General features: G+C 42.5%; 2 protein-coding genes and 1 pseudogene across 2 annotated transcripts in view; 1 reads left to right on the plus strand and 2 right to left on the minus strand.

The window, feature by feature from the left end:
* Positions 1-18,483, plus strand: part of LOC128305888 (nucleolar protein 4) — a 289,274-nt gene that overhangs the window by 170,116 nt on the left and 100,675 nt on the right. The gene's annotated exons all lie outside the window — the stretch shown is intronic.
* LOC128305257 (uncharacterized) overlaps positions 1-18,483 on the minus strand; it is a 70,828-nt gene that overhangs the window by 31,542 nt on the left and 20,803 nt on the right. The window lies entirely within an intron of this gene.
* On the minus strand, positions 9,407-10,530 carry LOC128305277 (uncharacterized; annotated as a pseudogene).

Below are 18,483 nucleotides of genomic sequence, written 5' to 3' on the forward strand. Positions count from 1 at the left end.
GAACTGCGTACAAAGAAAACGAAAGCATTCTCGATGAGGTTATGACAACCCCCGAATGACTTATTCTGCTTCCTGCTTCGTTTTATCGCACTACAAATTATTTCGATACAGTTTGAACAAACAAAACACGGACAATAAGCATAGCCTTTAAACATTTCCTTACCACACACACACGACTTCTTCGGATGCAGAATTTATGCTACACCAACGTAATTACGTTCTCAACGGTCATAAAAATGGGCCAAACATAGCCATCCATCCATGCGATCGTTAAGCGCGGTATACACGGTACTTTTCGCTCTTCCATCACAATGTTCCTGGTTTTCCCTTTTTCCGTGTGTGGTGTGCTTCCCACATATTAACACTTGTGTGGGATTTAATTTATGGAACAAGCGTAATTTGATGGGCAAGAGGATACGAGCATAGGAAGGAAGCGTAACGAAAAAAAAACACCAAAAAATATACCCAAAAGTCACATAAAATGTGCCATAAATAAGTTAATATTTTCAGCTGCAGCACGGATGGCGCCGGTGGATCGTGAGGCGAGAGTGGCGAGAGTGAATTCAAAGTCGAAGCCAAACGAATATTAAACAGGCATACGACAGTCAGCACATCGCTGGCGCCAACATTTGTTCGTTGCTTTTGCTGTACAGTTGGAACAAAAGTTCACAATTTATTACCTTTTATGAACAACGAAATTATGGGCCCGGCAAATTGGTAGTAAGACCGGCAGGCAAGATGCTCTGTAAAGATCGGTAAACTTCGGCTCTGTTTGCATCAAGCAGCTCGGCAGCTGAAGCGCATCTAACGAGATGACAATCTTATGTGTTTGATTAAATAGTGTTTTTCGTATCGGAAAAGGATCGTTTAATAAACACTAATCCACCCGTAACGTTCGCTCATTTACAACGGCGGAAATTCCTGGGTAGCAAGTACACTGAGCAGTGGTGGATTTAATAAAACTCTTAGACCCTTTTAAATAAAATGACTCTCTGCTTTTAAGCTCATTACGCAACAACCCTGTCGTACAGAGATCCAGTCCGGAAATGCGTCTTGCTTCCCAAGCGTTAATGATCCCATTTCAGTCGTCGAATGGCTGTGAAAAATGACCGATTTACAACCCTCTCGCAGCCGTCACAAACAAGGCACCCAAATGCCGGAGGAACAGTGCGTCGCCAGGCAACAATTAACTTTTATTCCGTCGCACTTCAAAGGATCAATTGAACTAAAAGTTCGGTGGAAAGAGTGACAGAAGCAAAAAAAAAAAAGAACCAAACCCACCCAGGGCCTAGATTCAGCCGCGTTTATCTGTCCCTTTCCGAGTCCCAAGTGACGCACGGAGTCTCACGGTTGATTTATGTGACGTCGAAGCCGATTATTGGTGGCAGCGTTGGTTCCCGTTCCGTACCTACTTCCGGCACGACGGACAGCCGTATCCACGAGTCGAAGAAGATCCGCCTGCTTTTGGTGCGCACGCGAGGGAATTAATTCTTCACACCCGACGGCACGGAAATGGAGGCTTCTTTCAACAGGCAGAGCCACCATCGTGTCTTCGGTTTGTTAGACCCGTAAGGGGACCCTTTTTCACGGACAGCCAGTGTGCGTGGCAGTACTTTATCTTTCACACTGTTTGGAAATTATTTATAGGTTCGTGTTCTTGGGAGGCTTTTAAAAATCCTGCCCTGCCCCTGGAGAAGGTTTTCTCACTTGTGTAGGTGCGAGACCGAGATTTGTGACATTGAATTTATGATGGTTACCGGTGAGGAAATCTGTTTGCTATTGAACATTTCTGGGAATATTTTACGGGTCTTTTGGGAACGCATTAACAATTCAGTAATCTGTCACACATTTATACTATTCGGTGGTATCGGTTCGAGCGATTTTATCCTATAAAAGGGAGGCTTTATATTTGATGTTACATCGGCGAAGAAAGCGTATGTACAATCTTTCGTTTGGTGTTCTGTATTGAATAATATCTTCTTGCATCATAATAACGAAGTTGAGTGGCTTGTAACCGTATCTGAAACTGATTCGTTTAATATTACGAGCTCTTAATAGATGACAGCTACCTGATCCCACTATATGCATAACCAAAAGCCTTAGACTACATTCAATCTTATCTTGGGAATTCGTTAATGGTAGCTTCCAGGGGCAATCCTTCGAACTATAGGAAGATGTAATAAAGAGAACCTTTTGTAAATTTCATGTGCCTGATATCAAAGGCATTACAGATACGGAGAAATACGGATTACGACGAGAAATATTCTTCGCTTAAACGACCGTTCATGTACATTTCTTTTAATATCAAACATACAAAATGAAGAACCTTGAACCAATTAAAAAAACTACTAAGCATAAACGGCAATATGATATTTGATGATATTCAAACATCAAATGTGGCCTTTCCTTGATTAATTTGTGGGAAACTTTCACACTGACTACCCCATGTGAAGATTAATAAATTGTAATTTTGATACAATAAATTTGTTGATTGAGCGATTATTAAACGTGACATTAGCACGATACCATGGCTTACATCATCATTACTGACCTTGTCCAATCAGCAAACATAAAGTTTAACGCTTTCGTTCGACATTGGAAAACTTATTTCCTACTCTAACATAATCCACCCACACTGACAATCACGAGCACGTGTTAACATTCTCTCCTGGGAAGACTATTACCAACTGCAAATCATAATTTCCTCCATTTATACTTGGCAATCTGCAATGTTCAAGCGAGACCCCGCACGGTCCGTGAAGGTGCATAAAATTGAATTAAATCGAGTATGGAGAAATGACCGGGAAAACACAGGCAGCTCCAAAAAACACACAACTTCACTCGGGTCTCGGGAAACGAAAACACAAAACAGCCGGAAAAATTACGCAAAGAGGTGCGCCGGTGGGATTGGACCACCAGGCCAGGAAATGGTCCATTTTCCGAAGCGTGGATGATGGAACGTGTACATAGCACGGAGGCATTCGTCCGTGCCCGGGATAATGCTGTTGGCACGTGATTACGCTACGACTAGTTGTTACAAATTAGCAGTCAACGCTTCGGCTCCTTTCGTACGGTCGGTTTCACTCACAAACTGCAAATTGGGACAGCCTTCTCCTGCTGCATTGCTCAATGTTACGATACCCGTCAGAACCTACCCATGCTGGCAAACGGAGTGGATAAATGCTCGATAATTGAGATATTGGCATGGTTTGCCGATGCTGATGTGCTGCTTTATTGTTATGCAAATTCGGTGCAATCGATGTTCCCAGACGGGCGCATAAGCGTAACGTGTGGAAGGTTAAATCCTTTGCATAACTTATCATGAACAGGGATTACACTCTATTAGGCGCTTACAGTTGACCTTTTCGGACGCTCCGGCAAGGTTCCGCAAAGGGTCCTTTGAAGGGTAGAAGTTAATTTTTAAATAAATTCTACCAACAGAGCAGCAAACACAATCAAAACTAATTGACTAGCACACAAATCTGACTTGTTACTGATTTTTAATTATGCTGCATTGATTTGAAATTGAACTCTCTTTGGTCTTTTAGAATTTGGCTTTTATGCGATGAGACGCTCTTAGTGAACTACCGCCCATTAGTCCGACTGCTAAAAATTATAACAAATGTGGTAGTAAGACGATGCGTTCAAATACAATAAGTCTTCAAAATACAAATGCACTTCATACAACATGGTATAAAGAAACAATAAAAATTAATTTTGACCAAACCATAGTTGCTTGTTTCGTTCAACGTTGCATTCGCGGGCTTTCAAAAACAATTTCCAATAAACCATACAACTGCTAGCATCCTCTCAGGCGAAGCCACACACACACACACCCACATATGCACGCATCGGGCATAAGGCAGGTTTTACGCTCCCTGCTGCGCATACCCACGTTTGTTGGGAGATGCATTTTGCATCCAACCGTAGTCACAAAAACCAAACATAAGCTCACCCAAAAACCATGTGCTAAATATTTCCCACCCATTTAACCGATACCGTTCCGTACCGTTTGTTTGCACAAAACCACAGCCCCCCCACAGCATAGTGTTCCGGTGTCTGCCCTGGAGAAGAGGAGCAGCTTGCGTTGCGAGAGCTCCCATTTGTGTCGAATTTTTTATTCACTAGCTAACTTGTTGTTTTCCTTTCAGCTCGTCCGTGGTTTATTGCACACGCTCGCTCGGCAAAAGGGCTGCAGTTCGTGCAAATATGCTCCAGCTGCATGACAAAGGTAGATGTGATTTTGTGCGTGTACTTTCGGTACGTGAAACCGCACACAGTGAACCTGCGGCACATACGCTCGTGGGAGGATAAAGGGCAAAATTTGTACGCGTAGGAGCGTCACAAAAAAAACCTACGGAAAGCTTTTCCCACAGCAAGCATGATGGTGTTGTCCGTGTCACATACCCATGCTGTGAAGCTCCGGCAATAGTAGGCCAAACAACAGAAGCTTAGTTTACATGAGAGCACCGCATACCATCGCATCTCCGGTGAGAGATGTGAGTAAGTCAATAATACTACGGGCACCAAACTACCAGACAGCAACTTCACTACAAGATGTGTGATAATTCCTTCCCTCGAATATGATGTGTCTGCACCCGTAAGAAAGTTCATCACGCTGGGATGGATTTGGGGATTGGCGTTTGTATTTATTTTTTGCTTCGCAGATAAAAATAGTACTGCCTCGACTGCCACCAACAAACTGTTGGCTTTCAAAAATAAAGGAAAACATATATCAACACATTGTGTAACGAAATTCTCCCAACCATATCCTCCCCGGGTTGGCATCAGACGGTCTTCACTCGGTACATCACTGTTGCCTACACAATTCATGCTGTAAGTGGTGCGAATTCTTCGAAGGATGTAATGTCGCAACTGCTGCGGTGCTGCTCGGCACCGAATACCATTCCTTGCACGGTCGCACAACTTACTGCAAAGCTTTGCTTCTTCTGCTGTCCAGTTCGTGGCCCACGCATAAAATACCATGCCACGTGGACATCGAGAACAGTTCTGGCCAAGGACACGTTTGCGAGCATAACATTTCATTGCTTCGTTGCCCACGACGGGCAAGTTAATAAAAGCACCACTGGCTAGATGTGATTTGTGGAGCACGTGCTTTCTTCGTTCGTAAAACAACCTCTTTGCGTGCTTTCCTTTTTGACTTGGGCGATACTTGGAGAGCACGACAGCAGCAACGGACGTCGAGAAATTCTATTGGACAGCGAACAGAAATGCCACCAGTCAACTGTGATTCATCGATGAGAATATTTTGATGCGCTTAAAGATCAAACCAGCTGCCAAATGAATGATGTGCGAAAGTATTTCGCTAACTGAAATATGCTTCAGCCATACTGAAGCTATTCAATAAAAATATCAAAAATATGAAAAAATGCGTCTTGTTCAGAGACAAAAGTTGCATCATAACTTGTTGGAGTTGGAGTTGAAGGAAGGCGTCTCGAGTCTCGAGTGGTTTACACTATTGATTAGATAATCATTTGAAAAAAACTAATGTTATTACTCTACCTAGATATTACATAGATAGATAAAGATTTGTTGTTACGTAGAACATATCAGACAGGCAGCTGGAGTTGCATAACAGTTAAGTTACTCATTATAGTTTTCATTCTAAAACCTCTTACGACAAAATAGTCCCAATTTCACAACACGCCAAGTTTAAACAATGTAAAGTATTGAGTATTCCTGAGCATAATCAACTTCAGCCCAACCTTTCCATTTTTTTTGTTCTAGCACCGCTAAATTAGTCGAACAAATGATGGTATTCCTCCATTAAATTCTTTGAAAGAAGATTCCGCTAATAGCTTCTCCCACACTTAACCTCAAAATGTGGTAAACCATCCATTACGAAAAGTTTCAAATTAGTTTGCAAAATTCCCAAGCATATCCCATGTGTTTCACCTGATATGGTACTGAGCCATCAGCGTAAAAGTTCCCATTACCAAGGACTAATACTCTACCCCAGAAAAAACATACTCTACATTGGATGAGCAAAAGCTTAATTAAATGCCTGAGTCCGTCGTGGCTCAATCAACTGTTTGAATGGAACAAATATCTGCTGGATCTGCTGGATGGTTCCCAGTGAGCCAGCCGGATTTTAAACTGGAAAATTCACTCCATGTGTTTTATCAAGGATCGCTGTGAAGCATTTGCAACCGTGAAGTAGAATTGCCCCATGAATCCGCACCCAATATCTTCCAGCTTAGCAATCATGAAGCGCGAGACCATAATTCATCCATTCGATTGTGTGCGTGGGCAGCGTTACGATGGATTGCCAGGCGTCGGAATATTGGCGTTGTTCGGGACGATGCCACCCACCAGAGCATATGGTGCTTCGGAACCGTGAAACGGGAGATAGTAAAACTCTCCGACCGCTATCAAACTCCCTGCAGCTCCATTTCAGCGAGGGGGAAAAAATCCTTTAGATTCGCCCAATCCTGATGCGCTGATGGTGGTGGCAGGGCAATAAAATTCAACCCCTAGCACAGGAACCATTATTTCCTTGCTCCTGCCCGCCTAAGACCTAAGCAGGTGAAGACATAAAAGTAAACCTCACCGGAATTTTGCAAACGAAAAAAAAACAGAAACGAAACGGAAATAACGTGTACAGTCCAAATGCTCACTCTTCTGCTTCAGCCCATCGATACCGCGATTACAGTAGCGTGGTTTTAGTTGCTCACTTCCGATAATACTTCCTATCGCGCAGATGGAGTGTTTCCGCCCAGAAATCGTTTTGTCGGCATTAAAGCAATCGTCCGTACAGTCCACGTTTGCTTCCCTTATGTGCTTTAAACTGAAGGCATTCTCCTCTGGGTGTATTCTAAATTTAGTGTGTGTTACTCTATCCATTTTTGGTGGTTAGCGAATTCATGACGCTTCTCGAGAGGTTTTGAATTCATGGTTAGTTACTTTGTAAATCATGTTCTAGATACGATGCAATAGATGGTCCGTTGTATGAAATGTTTAAAAAAAACGTTGGGATTTTGTTAACCAAGTTCCACAATTTGTGGAACATTTATTTTACATGACACGTCTATTTTATATGCCTTTTTAACATCTAGATTTTTTTGTAATAGAGGAAAAAGGAAAATTTTTTCATGCCTACCCTTTCCTGAACTTGAGGATCTATTTCCGGACGTGAATCGGATATGACTGGCGTGAAGGCATGACAGACACATACGTACGTGCGTCGTTTCCTTTCCGTTCTTCAATATCATAGCAAGATTGAACAACAAGCAATAAGAAGCTTTCTTGACAAAAAAAACATAATTTTCTATTTTCGTAAGCTTCTTCTTTATGTCTATAAAATAACAGTAATGTACAGATCTGACGACGCGACGGAGCTGAAATCTGGAATTTCTGAAAACTCTTTAGAACACTTAGACTTATTTGAGGTTTTTTTTTACAGTCAGAAGAATCATCATCGAACGGCGCACGAGGTGTACCATTGCGGGGTAGATGAATGAGCTACTAAATAAATTGGTACGACACTCCACCTAACCACAGCTAGGCAGAGGGTGTGTGACATCGTCGGGATATCTTGTTTGCAAAATCAACGATCTGTTGAAAACATTCTGCTTCTCAGGAGCAAAAAAAAAACAATACCGCTCTCGGTATATAAGCGGATAAAGCGGATTAATTAAGAAAGCAAACGGTGCACACGAGCTAATGAGGTGTAAGAAATATCGCTCACCAAGTTCTACCCCAGGAAAATAGGGTAGGATGGAGCATTGCAGCATTGGATCTATTTCTCTTGGAAATATATTTCGCACATGAGAAACAATTTATCGGTGGTTTGCGTTGTTATGAATTAGATATTCTTTTACACTGATCTCTCTAAAACTGATAACTTCTACTTCGCGGGCTACTAATATAAAATGTGTATTACTGAGCGTACATTCAGGCGGGTTTCCTCATATGTACTAAAGCTTATAGAATATAAACTAAGACTCCATAAAAAGTTTTGAAATTTATTGTATCAACCATTCGAATTCGTATCGAATTGTTCGTTTATTTAAATGGGTAACAAACGCACGAAAAATATCCCTTGTCCAATTAAAAGTTTGTGAATGAACATTTTCCAATGAAAATAAATTTCCACTATTCACAAAAACGACGAAATGGCTCACGCATAGTTTAACACGTAAACAATTCAAACTTAAATAAAGCATTTTTTATTAAATATTTCCATTTTTCCTCGTTCTCTGTCCCATTTACTGTAAGAAAAACTGTGGAAATTCCACCGTCAAACTAAAAAATAAAATTGAATCCAAACGAGAGAGAAAAAAAGTCAAAAGCAGTGAAAAAAACGACTAAAAACCTAAACGGTTCAAGTGCTTCAAACAATTTTCTCTTCGCTTTTACACTCCCATGTTCCATTGTGCCGCGCTAGGATAAATATTGTGGCCAGGCTACAATAACGGGCGGTACAACATAAAGGGCTTCCATCCGATGGCATTTTTTTTTTGTCGGAAGGGATTTTTCTCCGAACGAACGAAGGCAAACGAAAGCTAAAACGAACCGCCCAAAACTCAAAAGCCAAACAAACAATCGGATCGCCATTGCTTCTAAGAACAATGGAGCAAACGCCAACGTGCACCGTCAGGACGAAAGCCAGGACGAACTAGCTAACGATACTTCCGACCAGTTGCCAGACCCGGTTGAGACATCATGCTGCACGCTGAAAAAAGCTCACCAACTCGTTGCCGCACGAGCGCTCTAAGGATTGTTTTGGCCTTTTTCTCAATATTTGTAAAAACAGAGCAAAATGGTTGAAGAAACGTGGCTTTGGTTTGGAATTTTTATTGTAAGGTGTTTTGCTCTTTTTTGCGCTTGGTGGTATGCTGTTTTTACTACACACAGTCCCTACCGCTAGATATTAGCACCAGCAAATAGGTTATCAACAAAGCGCCCACACGAATGCAGATACAAGCAATGGTGGGGCATAGCAATTAACGTAAATCGATTTAAACACTTGACAATCGTTTTCGTGACCGTCCATTACGATTTACGGGCTAGTCGGTATGTATGCCTCCCCACGTTGGCTATTAATTGCTCGTTATCAGACAAATTAAGCAGCCACGTGATGGATATACGATCGACGCTAATGGATCTGGCAAAGACACCGTCAAAGTGACGAGCATTCTGTGAGAGCTTTAAACATTTTTCCAGCGGGAATCAATGAAACCGGGAATCGATGAGCAGTGTGAATACGAACGAGAATTTGGTGTTATGTAAGATATACTTTAACCTTTTTTTACATTATTTTTTCGTTTTTAGTTTTTAGAGTGATTGGTCATGCGCATTGCATACTGTTAGGCATTTTTAGACAAAAAGGCAACTAAGCCATCAGCAGGGTCTACAAACTACATAATTCCCATGATGCACTCATTTACTTTCGAAAACGTTTGAGTATTTTAGATACTTTTGCAACCAATATTTCCGCCACTAACATTACCAAACTGCTACAAATGATTGCAGCATATCCAAAAAATAGCACCTTCAAATTAGCCAGTTCGATATCCGCCCAGTGATTCTTGTGATGATTGCTGTGTTGGTTCCAGGTTCCAACCATATTACGGTACGGTTTCTGCAACAATCCAGTCGAACGCATCTTAAGTAAGCTACGGTGAAAGAAGCAAATGTACTTAAGGATAACGTAAAGGATAGCAACACGGACATTCGGCAGGAACTCACAATTGCTTTAGCTGTTTCACATATTTGAATTTCGCACTGTACGGTACCGTGAGAAAGTTAACGATGAATTTCCGCTCAACCGGTACTATATCGCACATCCTACCAAGCAGTTTTTCATCGTGAAATATAATGTTCATAACTGCGTCGTTAGCTAGAATAATCACGTTGTTCCGCCAGTCACAAAGATAGTCAGCTAACCCTTCCGGATCTTCCATTCGTATCAAGCGTTGACAGGTGCGATCAAGCCTTCGCTGAGCAATGTGACCCCCTGCCAAGGCGGGAATGTATCTGGCCAGTTTATGCATCATCGGTATGCACACATTGTACTCGGGAACATTCGCGAGATCTTTAAAGCTTTTCGCAGGCAGTACCGTGACGGGTATTGATAGCTGAGCGACCAGGAACGTCGCTAGTGCACAGCTAAGGATCTGCAGCACAATGCCAACTAGCAGTTGTATCGCCCGGTTCGGAACGTACTCACTCGGGTGAGGAAACGCACGTGTTCCACTGAGTAGCTCGTAGACAAAAAACAGATGTCGCATTGGTGCATGCTTGCGGGTAAGTATGACATTCAGCAAGATGATGAGCACCATAAAGCTTAATATAGCATAACGTAGATCGCGGGCAAATATGTCAATAAAAAACGTATCGGATTGATGCGTGTGGTTCAGCGGTAGGTAAAGATGATAGCTGCAAGAATTACACAAAAAAAGGTAAAGCAAACAGAACAGCACGGCCAAAGGACTTGAAGGTAACGCACTCCATTTTTGCGATAATGATCTGGTTTTTAATAGTGCTTCCTACCGGCTCCGCGATCATTCCCAAATCAATTTCTCCTTTATCCAATGCTTTGTGAATCTCCGAGGTTTGGTTATAGTTTCGATATTGTATGCTTTAGCGAGAGAAGAAGATAGAGTAGAATTAAACATTCCAGTATTGCTCACACCTCCAAACAACACAAACAAAAAGACATACTTCAGCTTAAAATATACTTCCATTAAGCGAAAGATCCATAATATCATAGGCTGTTCCGGTTTTCCGAACACCAGTTTCTAGAACAAACATAACGCAAACATACAACATAACTTTTATGTTTCAAAGAAGGAGATCGATATCGATTGCTTACCCCAAATGTTAGATTGGAACCGATGAGTTGCTCACCAGTTGCCCATCCTGTTGAATGGTTTTGTTTCAAAACTTCTACGATTTGCTTCGAGTCCGCATCGTACCGAAATACATCAGCCGTACCCAGTTTATTGAGATTATGGAAAGGAATTTGCATGCTCTCAACAATTGAAACACACACTTTCACCAATATCGAATGGCTTACTAAAACCGAATGGCACGAAAACTTGAAGGCAGACTGCTAGAGGATTTATCACGCTAATTGGTGAATGAAAGAATGTGTAACGAAATTAGAAAGTTTTATTAATTGCATGAATAAATAATTTCAATCGTACAATTAATGCTTTAGTAGAAACATGAAATCGTTTTCGAAATTGAAAGATCATTAGAATGAAAATCCTTTACTCTATACAATCATGTCGAATTTAAATTCTTAATTAGTGAGAAAAACGTATCGATAAAGATACGAATCCATTTCCTGATTAAAATAATTTTAAATTATCAAATTGGTCTCATTCGACAGGCAATTCAATTATATCAAATGCACTGTTTTGCTTGTGTAAAATTGCTTTAAATGAGCATGATATATCTAACACCCAACAATTAGTCAAGTATGTGCCACTTCTTGCTAGCTGCTATCGTGTTTTTCTTTTGGCACCATCATGAATATGCACAGCTTGTTTCTTCCCCTTGGAAATATGGCATGCTCGTGGTACGTGTTTGACTGGCAACTTTCCCTCCAGCACCCCGGAAGTATGCAAAAATCAAACGTCAATGCCATGCAAGGCCACCGTAAACGAAAGTAAAAGTATCGCTTCTTCACTTCCTCCATTTTGGTGCCGAAGTATACTAGCGATTTCTTCCAGCGGAATGCGACAGCCGCACTACAAGCGAAGGACGAAATGAAACCATCGACAGCAGAGTAGCGCGCGGGACGCAGCCATTGCTAGCATCGTAGGTGCCCTCTCACAGCACTGCGCATGTTCTGGGAACCGGAGCATTTTTATAGCCAAAGTTACCTTGGAAAGTCCGCACCAACAAAACATGGCAAAGCGCTCGAAATGCCGAGATGGCCTCGAATTCGACCCGGACAGGTCACGGAACTTGTGGGTTAAAGTTAAAGTCAGTCAAACACGCGTTTAATCGCATTGATTGGTATTGCTTAATCGATGAATTTGCAAAAGTACTGGTATTTACAGAATAGTACAGAATAGTACAGAATTATAGTACATGATAGTACAGAATTTTATTTCGAAAATATAACATTTGGTGGGACAAGTGGTTGCGTCTGTTGAAATAGTTACGTTCCATAATTCAAACCGCACCTGTAGCTCTATAAACCATGGTCAACCGTCAAGTAGGCTTTTGTTTTTAGTTAGTTGAAAACTCTCAACTGAATAGGCTGTATTCAATTATTACGTAAAGCACTCTGAATAAAAACTCTCAACAGGTTATGGGCCCAGCGAACCTACCAACGTGCGATAAGTTTTAGTGGTTTAAAGAAAGAAGTGAAGATTTTTCTTTTTTGCGAAGGTTTTGTCAGTGAAGTGCGAAAATGGCCAAAGACATCAGCTTCGACAAATTGAACGGACGAATGAACTATGCGTCCTGGGAAAAGAAGATGTTATCTTTCCTGAGAACCCGTGACTTGTATAAGTGCGTATTGCCCGCTCCGAATACTGAAACGGACGAAGAAAAGCTGTCGCGTGCTGTTGGTTGGTTATTCCTAGCCTGTGAAGACCATGTTGCGCATCATTTTGGAAAAGATGATAGCCCATTGCAAATATGGGAATCACTGCGAAAAACATTTGCCGAGACCGGTATTGGTTTACATCTTCAGGCAGTGATGACGATTTCACACACGTATAGAAAGGATTGTGAATCCAATGACGACTACGTTGGAAAGATGATGGAAGCATGGCGGCGCTGTAGTGAGGTCGGCATACAATTCGAGGACAGAATAGTGGCATTATTTATGCTAGGGAACCTTGGACCTGATTATGAGTCGTTCCGGCAAGGTATTGTTGGAAGTGGTCAGCCGTTGACGGTAGAACGAATAAAGTCAGGCCTTCTAGAGTTGACGCCAGTACAGAGTAAAAGTACAGAAGTGGCGTATTACAGTGTACCACGACAAAAGCAGATTCCTGGAAACTCCAACGACTCAAGAAAGAGTCGCGACTACAGTGACATAAAGTGTTTCGGTTGCGGTCAGAAAGGTCATTTCAAGAACAAATGTCCTAAAGACAGCGGCAACAGTGTAAAATGGCGTCCAGGCGGCAGGAGTGCAAACGTAAATAAGAAGGAACACAATGAAGCGAATTTTGCAGCAGCTTTCTCAGTCGTTTTCGGTGAACGAAACAATGATTGGTTTTTGGACAGTGGAGCTTCGCGACACATGACTCCGAAACGGGAAATATTGAACAATTTCCGGAAGATAGAAAGTCCAGGAATAACAGTTGCGGATAATCGCAAATTGAATGTGGAAGGTTGCGGAGACGCTGAACTCATTGTTAAAGGGAAGAAACTGTTGCTAAGAGACGTTTTGTATGCACCGGAATTGAAGGCAAATTTGATGTCGCTTGATATAATATCACGTACGGGTCACAAAATCGTTTTTGAAAAAGGTGTGTGCAAGGTTTTGAACCAGGATAAACAATTGATAATCGAAGCAATCTCAACAAACGGAACGTTTAAAATAGATGCGAATCATGTGTTGTGTATGTTGGCTGATAAAAATACGCTGGTTGATTGGCATCGCAAAATGGGACATTTAAGCTACGACGGTCTCAAAAGGATTGAGAAATCTGGTGCTAACGTGAAATTCTCCGATCCAAAAGAATCCATCTCCAATTGTGAAACTTGCGCGAAAGGCAAACAAGCAAGAAAAGGATTTTCGAAGAAACAGGAGGTGTTCATTAAATCGAAAGGAATTCTCGAATTAGTGCATGCAGATCTGTGTGGTCCCATGAGTACGTCATTAGGCGGTTCGAAATATTTTGCGGTTTTTGTCGACGATTTCTCGCGAAAGGTTTTTGTCTCGTTCTTAGTCGAGAAATCAGCGTTAGCTGCTGTGTTTCGAGACTTTATTGTCAGAATGGAAAATCAGACTGGAGCAAAAGTAAAACGCCTTCGAACGGACAACGGAGGGGAGTTTGTGAATGCGGAAATGGAGAAAATTTGCAAACAGTTTGGCATCATACATGAAACGACAGTGCCATATACTCCCCAGCAGAACGGTATATCCGAAAGAATGAATCGGACGATCATCGAACGAGCACGATGCATGCTTGTTGATTCCGGGGTTGATCGGAAGCTTTGGGCCGAGGCAGTAAATCATGCAGCGCATGTCATTAATCGCTCAATCAATCGTTCCTTAGGTGATTGTTGTCCTGAAGAGATTTGGACCGGCAGAAAGCCAGACCTATCTAGTTTGCGAATCTTTGGAGAGCCCGCGATGGTCCATGTACCCAAGATAAAACGTACTAAATGGGATCCAAAAGCTGTCAAAATGTTGTTTGTTGGATATATGATCACAGAGAAAAACTTCAGGTTTTATAACCAGTCGGATGGAAAAATATACGTGAGTAGAGACGCTAGTTTCTTTGAAAGAGTGTCCAACAAACAATTCGTTGTTGATACGACAGAAGATTGCGAACAGCTAAAGGCTTCAGTTGGGGTTCCGGACGTATTAAATATAAAGAAAGCGGAAACACCAAATGACTCATCAGAAGAAGAGGCAGAATTCGAAGATGCAGTTACAAGTCCAACAAACGTTCCAAGACGATCCCTTCGTAAGCCGTGTCCTATTATACGTGATGATTTTGTATCGTTTTTCACAAGAGATTGCGAATCGGGTGATCCTACGGATCGAGAGCAAGCAGCGATTGCGCATGATGCTAATTCATGGGACAATGCGATAAAGGAGGAGTTGGACTCCTTCTATAAAAACCAAACGTGGTTTTTGGTGGAACTTCCACAAGGCAGAAAGCCAATAAAAACCAAATGGGTGTTCAAACGTAAGCGTGCAGAAGATGGCTCGGTGATACGCCATAAGGCTCGTCTTGTAGCTAAAGGTTGCAGTCAGCAACCAGGTATTGACTACACGGAGACGTTTTCTCCTGTAGTGCGCTACGAATCCATACGTCTACTAATCGCCCTTGCAGCCAAGAAACGAATGGGCATTGACCAGATGGACGCTATATCTGCATACTTGCAAGGACCAATAGAAGAAGAAATATATGTTGAGCAACCCGAAGGGTATGATGATGGGTCAGGAAAAGTCTATCGACTTAATAAGGCGATGTATGGACTTAAGCAAAGCGGTCGATGCTGGAATGCCTGCTTGGATAAAGCCCTTCAGTCTTTTGAACTTAAGAAATCAGCCGAAGACCCATGTGTATACTACAACAGCGATAATAGTCTCTTCATCACCATATATGTAGATGATATCTTAATTTTTTGGAAAGATGCTGATGTTCGTGACCAATTGAAGTCAAAATTAGCCAGCGCTTTTCATATGAAAGATATGGGAAAAGCTAGAACGTGTGTAGGAATGACGATCGTTTATGGGAAGGATTATATAAGCATCAACCAAAGCAGATATGCTGAAGAAGTGTTGGAGCGTTTTGGTATGCAAAACTGTAAAGCTGTTTCTTCACCATGCGATGTCTCTCTAAAACTCGCGGCCAGATCAGATGCAGAGGCACCGATAAATGTACCTTATCGTGAGGCTGTTGGAGCATTGCTATTTCTAGTACAAGGCACAAGGCCAGATCTAGCTTTTGCAGTTAGTAACGTGAGCCGTTTCAACGATAAATACAACGAGACACACTGGATAGCAGTTAAGAGGATCTTGCGCTATCTAAGAGGAACAACCTCTTATAATATTACTTATCGACTTGGCTCAGATGAACCTGTGTACGGTTTTGTTGATGCTGACTGGGCAAACGATCCGGACGAGCGACGATCATTCTCCGGATATATTTTCAAGTTTGCCGAAGGTGCAGTTGCCTGGTCGAGTAAACGGCAACAGTCTGTTGCTGTCTCCAGTACGGAAGCGGAGTATATTGCCATTGCGCATGCTGCAAAGGAAGCTGTGTGGTTGTCTCGATTCATCCGTCAATTCATAGAATTGAAAACCATCTTGCTGCATTGCGATAACCAGAGCGCCTTGGCTATGACAGGAAGAGAAGCTTTCAGCCCGAGAACAAAACACATCGACGTGAGCTTCCATTTTGTCCGGAACTTGGTGAAAAATGGATTGCTTACTATGAAGTACGTGCCGACTACTGACAACCTTGGTGATTGTCTGACGAAAGGAGTATGCGGACCCAAGATGATCTTCTCTACCAACGGTTTTGGGATGCATGCGACTTAGGCGGGTTCGGATTTCAGTTTGCAGAATTATGGACCGAGTTGGGGTGTTGAAATAGTTACGTTCCATAATTCAAACCGCACCTGTAGCTCTATAAACCATGGTCAACCGTCAAGTAGGCTTTTGTTTTTAGTTAGTTGAAAACTCTCAACTGAATAGGCTGTATTCAATTATTACGTAAAGCACTCTGAATAAAAACTCTCAACAGCGTCGTCTATTATGAGCTGTCAGTACTTTGGATGCGACTTGCAATGGTACAATTTTAACAAGCAATCAAAATACATTCCTAAACTTCTTTTCAACAATTTAAAATAAACAAATACCCATCGCCACATACCTGGCACTCCCGTCCCGGCCAGCCCCTTCTCCTCCCCCCTTCCGTGTATATGATAATAATGCTCGTCACGTTTTGTCGAATATCGCTTTGAAGTGTTCCGGGAAGATAATTCATTTGCGGAATAGACTTCACTTCCGGCTGGACAAACTTTGCAATGCCAGCCCGAACTCCGAGAAAAGCCATCACCCTAATGAACGGAGCAATGCGAGAGCAGCCGAGTTTGAAAGCATCCGGGGCAGTGTATCCGGAAAATTCCTTCAACACCGTCCAACCGTTGCGTCCTGTGTTTTCTTACGCGAAAGCAAAACCCAGACCGACACGCGTTAGCGTTCTTTGAAAAGTACACCAATCAAGTGCGTGCCTACCTGTGTTCTTTTCCTTGCTTTGTGTTGTTTTTTTTTATTTCCTGTTGTCTTTTTGTTGCAGAAAGTTAACACACCTTCGTCTTAGTACGCTGCCGCACCTGTCCCGGGCGTACGCACTAATGAAATTGTTCCACGGTTGCCATAAACGCCACGCCAGGCGCAAGGAGGGTCGGGAATTTTCATCAACGTGGTACCGGCTGCCTGCCGGTGGGCAATGTTTTAACCGTTCGGATAGACCCTCCGAATAGTAATGTCCGGATAAAAGCCGGGAGAAAAATCCTCACAACCTGTTTCCGTGCGGTTGGGTAGGAATAATGGAAAGAAAACCGCTCGAAATATCACCCCAGCGCAGCGAAGAAAGTTTCGAATTAGTTCCGTGACGATCCGGTCTTCGCAATTGGCTGTTCATATTTTCCTGATGCTGCCGTTAGCTTTCTCCTCCTGCCTTGTTGGTGGGGTTCGGCGGTAAAATCCGATGACAGGACGTTTATCAAATTCATTGCAATGTTTGGCTTATGTGTCGGAATTGGCGAGCGTTAGGAAAAATAGCTGCCTTAAAGTGCGATGTGTCCCTTACTGCAATGGAAATTTCGTAAACGGCAGATGTCGTCTACAAACTAAACAGGGGTTGAACATTTCCGCCCGGGCAAACCTGTAGCAATGTCGGAATGTTACCCCTTTTTTGTCGAATGGCATAGCCAATGCTCCCAATGCTTTCAGCATACCCCCGTAGAGCACTGCAAGATTCATCTGCAGCCACATATGCTACCAAAACTGGATGAAATATGATTGATATTGAATTAAACCTGAATGTTGTCCTTTCAGTGCGCTGTGCCGATGCCAGCACTGCCACCATGTGATCAACAATCGAACCACGCAGCGCCTGAAACGAGCTTGAAAGACCGTGAAAAAAGGGGATGTTTTTTCGCACTGGGAAATATTATCCTCCCCACAAAATTTTCCGTGAGGACTCCAACTGCGGACCGCGGGAGGAGGGTGTCCCTGGCAAACGGACCGGCGACTAGTTCCGGCCCCTCCTAAAAAGGACTCTTTTTTCCCTTTGTTAGCCCAAAAACTTTGCACCCCACAGACAGACACCTTTCTGTCACCGGCAGATATGTTTGGGTCGACCCTTTCAGAGCACATTTATGACACCCCTGACTCCACCTAGTTCGCATCGAAGTACGAGTTTCCACCTTCCAAGCAGGATAATTTATTTAATTATATAGCGTTGGTGTGTGTAATCTAATGAATCAAGCGAATTTCTAACGCTGGTTTGGTTTGTGCAAAAATAAAACCCCTCCACTGCTACAAGTGGAACCGCAGAATGAAGATGAATGTTCAGTTCGCATTCCGTTTCCGCTTGGAATCGGGGCCGTATGTTTGGGAATATTTTCACGTCAAAAAAGCGACCAACACGTCCCGGTTGAAACACTGTGCGCGATCGGAATAGTAATGATGGCCAGAAAGAAACATCAACACGTGCTTCGTTTGACACCCTTCAAAGCATGTTTTCGAACAGCAAGGATATTATGGAAACAATTAAGATATTTGGATAATACTTAAGCAAA

The sequence above is a fragment of the Anopheles moucheti genome, chromosome 3, assembly GCF_943734755.1.
Source record: "Anopheles moucheti chromosome 3, idAnoMoucSN_F20_07, whole genome shotgun sequence".
NCBI classification, from domain to species: Eukaryota; Metazoa; Arthropoda; class Insecta; order Diptera; family Culicidae; genus Anopheles; species Anopheles moucheti.